Source organism: Pollicipes pollicipes, unplaced genomic scaffold, assembly GCF_011947565.3.
Source record: "Pollicipes pollicipes isolate AB1234 unplaced genomic scaffold, Ppol_2.1 Scaffold_1600;HRSCAF=1878_pilon_pilon_pilon, whole genome shotgun sequence".
Taxonomy (NCBI): domain Eukaryota; kingdom Metazoa; phylum Arthropoda; class Thecostraca; order Pollicipedomorpha; family Pollicipedidae; genus Pollicipes; species Pollicipes pollicipes.
Genome location: NW_023595962.1, coordinates 10,310,255 through 10,320,561, shown reverse-complemented (window position 1 = coordinate 10,320,561; position 10,307 = coordinate 10,310,255).

Below are 10,307 nucleotides of genomic sequence, written 5' to 3'. Positions count from 1 at the left end.
ATGCCGGCCAAAAGGCCTCTAATCTCAACCAAAGTTATCATTCAGACGGGAAGGCCGTCACGTGTTGCTATTACTGCTACCGATTGCTGTTGCCATTTCCTTTGCTGCTACCGATCGCTGTTGCCATTTCCTTTGCTGCTACCGATTGCTGTTGTCATTTCCTGTGCTTTGAGTTTGCTCTGTCGTGAAAATCCTCCCCTTTCTGTGTGTTTTTTCTGGTACGAAAGTCTTCCTCATGTTGCGGCCTGGTCTGGCGAAGGTGGCCTGTTTGCTCTGCTTTCCTGGTGTGTCTTGTTGCTAGTTTATCATGCTCTTCGGTTTCGACGCTTGCAAGCAGGTGGACGTGGATTAAAGTCCGGATCCAAGTCAAGCTTGGTGGCGATACAGAGCTCGCTTCCCGTGTTTCTTGGGCTCGATCAGTAGCTGGGACTCCAGATGCACGCCGCGTTGTCGAAAGTTGCAACTACGCGATACATTTAATAAATCCGGGTCACCGCACCAATGTAGCGCACGGGGTGGTGACACATTAGGCTAGCAGCCGGGCGGCTGTTCTGTTAAAACACGCGTGTTGCACTGCATGCGTCTCTGTCCGAAGTGTTCGCGTCGGTGTCCGCTTCATTCGACTTCTCTTCACTCGCTCTCTTCGTCCGAGGCCGCTTCGGAGCGGGAACTTAGGTGATCACTTTAGCTGTTACGGGCTAAGGGCTATTAAGGGCGCAAAATGACCCCAGAAGTCGGTGCGCGCCAAAAACCCCAAGATTAACAGCATTACTATGAATAACATGAACAATGCTAGTGTGTTTTACCTGGCATAGCTGTTGAACTCTCATAGAGAGCACTGTGTGTGAGGCCAACAGGGATGATTTTAAGAAACTGCTGGGTGGTGAGGAGATGCATGTGGCAGTGAAGTACGAGTCTGCCCCAGAGACGTTGGGTCGTGCCCGTCGGGTCGTTGGTTCGTGCCTTGGCTGCCACCAACAATCAACTTGGAGGATTTCTGGGTGATGCTGCTGGGGATGTGATTCAGAGTCGTACCAGGGCCTTCAGGTTCACAGCAGAGATTGCCTCTCGTGGTGATCGGAGTGGCAGATGCTGTTCCATGAATGAACCGCCCTGCGGATCACCCCTGCCATCTGTTGGGAGCTGTACCGGAATAATGTTCGAGAGATAACTGCGGAGCTACGCAAGATCACAGGTTAGTCTTTGGTGAGGCAGTGTGGTGTGTAGATGTTTGGTTTGTATGGAGCGGGGGGTTTCGGACACGTAAACGTGTAAGTGGGTAGCTGATGATCTTAGTATTTTTAGTTTTGGAGAGTTGACGTATCTGAGGACGTTCTTCATCAAGTAAAAACAACCCGATATGTGTGCTCGGTCGTCGTCAGCTTGTTCTAATGCTCGGATGTATTCACAGGGAGTGTGACCATTCAGCCGACACCTGGCTCCTCCAGTACCAGCGGGATGGCGCAGGTGGGTCCGTCAGCAGCGAAGAGGGCGAAGAGAGCTGTTGTTGCAGAAGCTGCTATGCCCACGACAGCTCTTCATCGGCAGAATATGATTACCCGGTAGCAGGTCGTCCTGGGCGGCAGCGACAATCCACCGGCGGTGACGGCCAGCTAGGCAGCAGCGACAACCCAGCGGCGGTGACGGCCGGCCGGGCAGCAGCGACAACCCACCAGCGGGGACGGCCGGCTGGGCAGCAGCGACAACCCACCAGCGGGGACGGCCAGCTGAGCAGCAAGCGACAATGCCAGCTGGGCAAGCAGCGGCAACCCAACCGGCGGTGACGGCCAGCTAGGCAGCAGCGACAAACCAGCGGCCGGACGGCCGGCCGGCAGCAGCGACAACCCACCAGCGGGGAACTGCCGGCCTGGACAGCAGCGACAACCCACCAGCGGGGACGGCCAGCTGAGCAGCAGCGACATCCACCGGCGGTGACGGCCAGCTGAGCAGCAGCGACAACCCACCGGCGGTGACGACCGGCTGGGCAGCAGCGACAACCCGGCGGCGGTGACAGCCCGGCTGGGCAGCAGCGACAACCCACCGGCGGGGACGGCCGGCTGGGCAGCAGCGACAACCCACCGGCGGGGACGGCCGGCTGGGCAGCGCGGTGACGAGGGCCAGCTGAGCAGCAGCGACATCCCACCCGTCGGCAGCGACATCCCACCGGCGTTGACCGGCCAGCTTGGGCTGCAGCGACATCCTCCCACCGGCGTGACGGCCGGCTGGGCAGGCAGCGACAACCCACCAGCGGGGACGGCCGGCTGGGCGGCGCGGTGACGGCCAGCTGGGCAGCAGCGACAGGGACAGCACGCCAATAACTCCACCGAGCTGGAGCCAGAACAGCCAACGGCTGAGGAGCCAGCCGCCCTTTCACGGCCAGCGACTCATCTCCGCCCAGACGCTCCCGTTCGAGCCTTACAGTGCATCAGAATGCCGTGAGATGGCTGTGACCTATAGCGTTGTCCTTGTGCACTATGAAGCTGTCGGTCTCAGGGGCGTTGTGGTTTCGTTTACCTATGTCCACATTTCGCTGAAGAGCAGTTACGCTATTTTGGTCGAGATGCTCCAGTTCTGACCTATTCAGACATTGGTGACGACTCTCGCGTTCTTGCCACGACTTAGCTGTTTTCATTTTTGGGTAAGGTAGGATTTTTAGCCATTTACACGCCTATGTACTGACTTAGCTATTGTGGGCGCAAAATGAGCCTAACTGGTCGGCCGCGCCCTAAAACCCCAATCAACAAGGGCGTCGTGCTGAGCGTGTGGGGCTTTTGTAACCCAGTCGCAATTACCAGTTATTTCAATACAGTAACACTGAGCAGATGTGTTACGAGTGTTTACACGCGACCTTAATCGTTCGGCTGTTCGAACTAAGCCACCTGGCATTCATCCATTTAATGCTAATAAACGTCAAGAAAGCATGAAGCGTTGTGTAGGCAAGGAAGCAGGATATCGAAAAAAAACATGACGTGGCTGAGACACCGAACTCGCCAACCAAACCTCTGCATGACGCACAAGGGTGTCGTTTCGCCAAATAAATGCGGGAGGAAGGAGGGGACTGAGCTGAAAAAAAAATGCCTCAGCCCGCCTCAACGTACCAACACGGCCCTCGCTCCCCGCACTTGAAGCACTTTCCTCTCGAAATTGGACTGGGCCCCGAACTGAAAAGGAAACTACACGTGATGGCATACCAAAACACAAACAACCGTCTTCCAAAGGGGAAGCGAGGAAGGCTAGTGTCCTCGGGGGTTCGCGGTGTTATGCACACCTTTTCCCCAGACGCCAAATTTTTGGAATGCCTGTTGCACATGTGCTCATATCGTGCCGACGCTATGAAGCGGAGGGGGCGTTACTTTTCGCCAGTGCCCCTTCGCTGACTGATTGGACGTGACCCCCGTCGCGAAATCGCAAATATACTCGCATTTTTGGTACACATTGAGTTCGCTATCATTTATACTCAGCCCACAGTATAAAAACCGCAGTGTAGTAATAGCCGACAGGACATACATAACCTGACGACTCACCTAGATGGTTGTTTTCGCGTGGCTGCAACATGGTCTCGACGCCTACACGCCCTCAAACCCAAACCATCACTAAGGAGTCGCATCAGTAATGAACCGAATCCAGATTTTAACGTTCACGTGCTCACCATAACAACTGCCAACAGATTCGCGATCTTGGCGTCTTTCGGGACACCAAACTCACCTTTGCCAATCACATAGATTAGACCGTCTCAAAAGCAAACCGGATGCTGGGCCTTCTCATGCAAAGCGTGCAAATGCCGTCGTGCCCCTCGTCAGGCATGGTTCAATCACAAGGCTTTGCTTTGTGCCTCTAACACTCATGTGAGGTCATTGATAGAGTACGGTTGCGTTATTTGGAGCGGTGCTGCCGTTTCCCCATCTCGCCCGGCTCGAAATACAACACCGGTTTTTTCCTGTAGTTGGGCTCGAGCAGCCAGTCCCGGTGTCCTCCACTGGATTATGAGCATCTTCTCGTTTTCTTCAAAACAGCATCTATCAAGGCACGCTTTGCTCAGTCCGACATCCTATTTCTATACAACGTATATGATCGCAAGCTCGACTACGTTCGCCTGAGACCACTGTTCGGTATGGCTACACCCGTTCGGCGTTCTCGGCGTGTCGGCATTTTCCACGTGCCATTTGCAAGGGCCAACACTCTTAAAAATATATTTGTCGCACGACTTCCAACTGTCTGCAACCAATTTTGCAGCATTCTCCCTCAACTGACTTTTCTCATCCAATAAAATAATTCCGATGACTTGTTTAGGTTCGCCGGCGCACGTGGAACATTCTCTTGACAACTCGATTTGCGACTGTGTGTAGTGTGTAAGTGCGGTGTGTGTGTGTTTGGTCAGGTTTTTTGTTTGGGCGTGTATCGTATTTTGTTGTTCTTAAAACTCGACCGCTTCCGTAATTTGGCTTTTGCCTGTGGAATGCTTATGTCCTAAATGAACAAATAAACAAATAAACAATGTCGGGTATAGCCACGTTGGCGGTGCTGAAGCGACGCCAACAGCGCCAGTTTTGCGCGCCGCGAAGCAAGAGAAACCACTTGTCTGTAAAAATGTCAACATCGATATTGACACGTGGTTTGTGCAGTTTCCGGGTAATGCATTGCAGGCGGGAAGCCCTGTGGCTTCCCCAGCAACCGTTGACGAACGGGGATGACGGCGAGGGCAGGGGCGATCCAAACCAGCGACGATAACATCGAACCACGCATGTATTGTCTACCGTGCACCACATAGAGACAGCACAGCATCTATTGGACCGGCTTTCGCGCCACCGACCAGCCACACCTGCGCCGTTGTGACGTCACACGACTGACGTCACAGGAGTCACACACCGTAACACGGCGCGGCGCGCGGCTTGACGCCCCGCTGAAGCCACAGCGGCGCCCGACAGCTGGCGCAGGCGCGCAGTGCAGCCACTGGAGGCGTGCAGCGAGTGGAAATAACCACGGGCTGGGGCAAACTCAAAACACAGCAGTGCGCGTCCCGTGAGACAGTGGGGGCGGCGGGCAGCGCTGACGGCGCCAGAAACAAATTAAAGCTCGAGTTCAGGCTCTGCTCCACACCAGCGGCGCGTTATTTCGGAAGCGGTAGCGCGCTGCAACCGCCAAATTCATTTTTGCTCCACCACGCCATACAAAACCGAACATCAGACCGACGGCGGCCAGCTGCGCCCGTACTGCCGCAGAGAATCGTCCAAACGCGACCTGGCATCAAGTGTTCGACGCGGAGTTCATATTTCCGAACGCTAAACGTGGTGGACATCTTACGTAAATACCGTCTCCAGACCAGCCCGCTCAAGATCACAGATACGAACTGAAAATCGTGCTCGCATTAAGTAGGATGTACCATTATCAAGCCGACCCAAAAGACAGTGCGGAAGCAAGCATAAAATACATAATACGAAACAACGGGCATCAGTGTAAATACAGCGGTTACCAACGGAGACCGCATCATAAAAGTACAAAACCGCGGACAATGAATAAATGCGGCGTTAAATAATACTACATTTTCTCATTATACCACCATAACTGTCACGTACTCACGACGGGCCGTGTGCCGCAAACTCCTCGCAGCGCCGCGCGGTGCCAGCCCAGCGAGCGGCCGACGGGCCGACACCAACACCGACCCCACAGCTGGCTACCAGACAGCGCAGCTGGCCGACCCGCCGCACCCTTGCCGTGAGACAGAACCCAGTGGAGCGCCCCCCCCCCCCCCCCCCCGCCGGCCGGCACGTCCCGTGTCACGCGCTGGCCGGTCGAACCGACGGGGCGGGTGCCGCGCCGCCAGAGGACTCGCCGGCGCTGGGGCGGAGCGCGCGCCGCGCCACCCAGTCCCGCAACACACGCACACGCACAAACGCGGCTCCGGGACGGCGGGAATGTGACTGAACGCGGGGAGTCGGCCGGCGGCCGGGCTGGCGGACAACACGCACTACAAGCTGGCCCAGCGCCGCCCGACTGACTGACCCTGACTACTGGCGGCTGGGCCGGGCTGAGCGCCCACACTTTGTTCGGGGCTCACACGTGGCGCTGGAATGCGGCGACAAAACCGCACTTCTCGCACGCAGACTAGAACGCAAAGCTACGAGGGCGGCCTTCTTCGGCGAAGGCTCTTGACCAGCTGCCGACCAACCGCCGCCGGATCGCGCGCGCGCGAAGCGCCCGTCGTCATGACGACCGAGCGGATGTCCTGGGATTGGCTGAGCTGGATAATGTCCGGGGCTTCAACCCGGCCGTTCAAAGCTACACTAGCTGGCGGGTGCCCAGGCCGGGGCCGGGGCCGATGCGCGGTGGCCGGCGGCGGCGGCGGCGGCGGCGGCTACTGGCGTCGCAAGAGATCGAAGCAGCGCTGGCACACGCGCACCGGCTTCAGGATCCTCAGACGAAGGATCTCCGATTCGTGGTGGCTGCATCTGAGGCGGAGGTCGCACCGAGATCACCAAGAGGTCACACCGGGGTCAGCCACGGCTCACCACGACGCCGGCTGGGCGTCCCACGCGGAGCTAACGGGACCGGTCCGGCGTGAGCACAGGTCGCGCGGGGGCCAACAGAGGTCAAATCACATCGAACCATCTCCAGACACACAGAGGTGAGCAGAATACACTACGGGCACCCAGGGGTTAGTCACCGGCCAGGCAGACATTACTGAAGAAGCCCAAAGTAAGTCACAGAGTACAAGCGCCTCATCGACGGTCGTGGCGACAACCACCCAGCAGCAGTTGGGACACGGGTCTGCGTGGGGCGCGCGGACGTGGGTTGGCATAAGGCCAGCTGACGCCGGCAGCCCGACTCATCACAGAGCGGAGCGGCAGCCGGCTCTGGGGCGGCGCCGGGGCAGCGGCAGCACCACCCACCCGCGGACACGACAGCGGCGCGCCAACCGCAACAGAGCCCACCAAGCCATGCAAGGGCACAGTCATGCCACCCATCAGTCCTGCCGCCCGCGGCAGCCGAGTGGGCGGCGCATCCGTGCCTATCATCACCAGCACGGGTGGGGAGGGTCGGAGCGCCTGGGGGCCAGGCTGAACGGCATCAACAAGCATGTGATGACAATGTGCCGGTTGCCGTCATGAACTGGTGTGTGGGCTGTCACACCAGCCATGCCATGCCCTCCATCGATATCATCCCATTTTTGGTGTCCAGCTTTTGCACTTGAAAATCGCTTAACACTGTCGCGCGAGCCCTGTCATTTTGAGTATCGTTTTCAACGAGGTTATGTACCAAAACGCGTTGAACGAAGGTGCTTAGCGCGCTTTCACGAACACATCTATAAGTAACGATGAGAAGAGGGCTCAGCTTCAGCTTCAGCTTCAGCCTCAGCTTCAGGTCCAACCCCTACCTCCGCAATACGAGTGTTCTGGCGCCGCCCCAGGACTCCGTCCCCTCCCGCGTGGCGGAAGGAAGAGGGCGATTTGCGAGATGCATCAACAGCGGTAGCACGCGGCAAGCGCAGCAGCGGTAGCGGCCTACCTAGCGCAGAGACGTCTCCGCAGGTTGCGAACAGTGATGCTTCCGCTCGGTCACCGTGAACTTGACCCGGCAGAGTTGACCAGGAGAGCACAGAGTCGTCCCGCCGCCAATGGTCAGAGGGACCTGCCAGTGGCCACAGGGACCCGTCACTATTGGTCGGAGGGGACCCCGTCAGTGGTCATGGGGACCCGTCAGTGGGTCGCAGCGACCCGTCAGTGGTCACAGGGACCCGTCACTATTGGTCGGAGGGACCGTCAGTGGTCATGGGGAACCCGTCAGTGATCGCAGCGACCCGTCAGTGTCACAGCGACCCGTCAGTGGTCACAGGGACCCCGCCATTGGTCACAGCGAACCCGCCAGTGGTCACAGGGACCCGTCATGTGGTCACAGGGACCCGTCAGTGGTCCACAGGGACCCGTCAGTGGTCACACAGCGACCCGTCATTGGTCGCAGGGGACCCGTCAGTGGTCACAGGGACCCGTCACTATTGGTCAGAGAGACCTGCCAGTGGCCACAGGGGGACCCGTCACTATTGGTCGGAAGGGACCCGTCAGTGGTCATAGGGACCAGTCATGTGGTCGCAGGCGTGACCCGTCAGTGGTCACAAGGGACCCGTCACTATTGGTCGGAGGGGACCCGTCAGATGGTCATTGGGACCCCGTCAGTGGTCACAGACGCACAACAGCGACCCGTCAGTGGTCGCGGGGACCCGTCAGTGGTCACAGGGACCCGTCAGTGGTCACAGCGACCCGTCAGTGGTCGCAGGACCCGTCCAGTGGTCGCAGGGGACCCCGTCAGTGGTCACAGCGACCCGTCAGTGGTCACAGCGACCCGTCAGTGGTCGCAGGGACCCGTCAGTGGTCACAGCGACCCGTCAGTGGTCGCGGGACCCGTCAGTGGTCACAGGGACCCGCAACTACTAGACACTTCTTGTGACACTGCAAGTTTCACCAGAACACGTACTATGGGTCAGATTGGCACACTTTTGGTCAAAGGCATTGTGCCGTTACTGCGACCAGATCAAGCCATTGACATTTGTTCCGGCCCGCCTGTGTTGGGCCGAGGGACCCGCTGCAACTGCTCAGTGGGATCAGGTCCGCGCTCTTTGCCTACAGGAATGAGAGGGAACACAGCTACCGTTGGTCAGACAGATCTGCCACCACTTGCTCAGAGAGATCCTTCACGGCTGACCAGAGATCCGTCACGACTGGTCAGAGATCCGTCACGACCTATCATAGAGTTCCGTCACGTCTAGTCAGAGATCCGTCACGTCTAGTCAGAAAGATCCGTCACGACTAGTCAGAGATCCGTCATGTCCTAGTCGGAGAGATCCGTCACGACTGATCAGAGATCCGTCACGATGGTCAGAGAGACCCGTCACGACCGCTCAGAGATCCGTCAGGACTGGTCAGAGACCCGTCACGACCGCTCAGAGATCCGTCAGGACTGGTCAGAGACCCGTCACGACCGCTCAGAGATCCGTCAGGACTGGTCAGAGATCCGTCACGACGCTCAGAGGGAGCCTCACTCCCGACCACGGCCCGCCAGCGGTCTGTTCGTCTGCCCAGCGTCAGCCGCCGTCGCCGCCAGAGCACCAGCCAGACGCCAACGTCTCGCGGAGTCCCCCGCTACCCGCCGCCCGGGTAGGCGACAGGGGGAAAACCGCCAGCACAAGCGAACGGCGACCGACAAACCAAACCAGAACGCGCACTACAGCAAGCGGGATCACCAAGACCAAAACCACTGAGCGCAACCAAGTCGACAACGAGGCGGGCACAGTCAGACCCGAGCAACGGAAGATGAAACAGCGACGGCGACAACAGTCACGTGCCACGAGGTACGAAGCCACGCTCGGAGCGGGAGGAGGCCTACCTGCGGCGTCCGAGACGCTCCACGCCCAGACGCGACCGCGGGAGTCGCCGACGACACCGTCCGTGGTCCCTGCAGGTGGTCAGATGCGGGGGTCAGAGGCGTAGGTCATGCGCACGGGTCAGAGGCATAGGTCAGAGGCATAGGTCAGAGGCATAGGTCAGAGGCACAGGCCAGAGGACAGCTGACGCGTCCTTAAAATCCAACCACTAAGTCAGAGGCACGGGTCAGAAGCATAGGTCAGAGACTGCGTTAGAGGGATGAGTCGGAGGCACGTGTCAGACGCACAGGATAGAGACACAGGGCAGAACCACGGGTCGGGGGCATGTGCTAAAGGGATGAGTCATATGTACGGGTCAGAGCAGCAACAGATCAGAGGGTCACAGGTCAGAGGCACAGATCACAGGGTCACAGGACAGAGACAAGGTCAGAGGCAGGGTCATAGGGTCATAGGTCAGAGACACAGGTCAGCGACGTGGGTCAGAGGGTCGAAGAAAGCTCAGCACAGGGCCGGACCCGCCTGTCACAGCCCGGCACAGGCGCCGCATCGCAGCACAGGAAGGCTGGAGATTACTAGACAACACACCAGCGGCACTCTGACCGGGAAACCGAACACAGCCAAGTCTGCACGATATCACCGGCGTCAACCCGACAGTCCCTTTATCCAACCACCCACGGCGCTCGCCAGGCCAGCGACGTGCGGCGCCAGAGTTTGCCACCCGTCCGGACGTCCCAAACTCGGCGGTCCACCGGGGCGCCCAGGTGGGTGGTCCACCAGGCCTGCGACGTGCGGCCTGGTGGACCACCATGCGCCAGAGTTTGCCACCCGGTCCGGACGTCCCAAACTCGGCGGTCCACCCCGGGCGCGCCCCGCTCGCCCGGCGCTGGGCGCAGCGGAGGGCCGACTCACTTGGAGACGGCCAGGGGGTGACGCT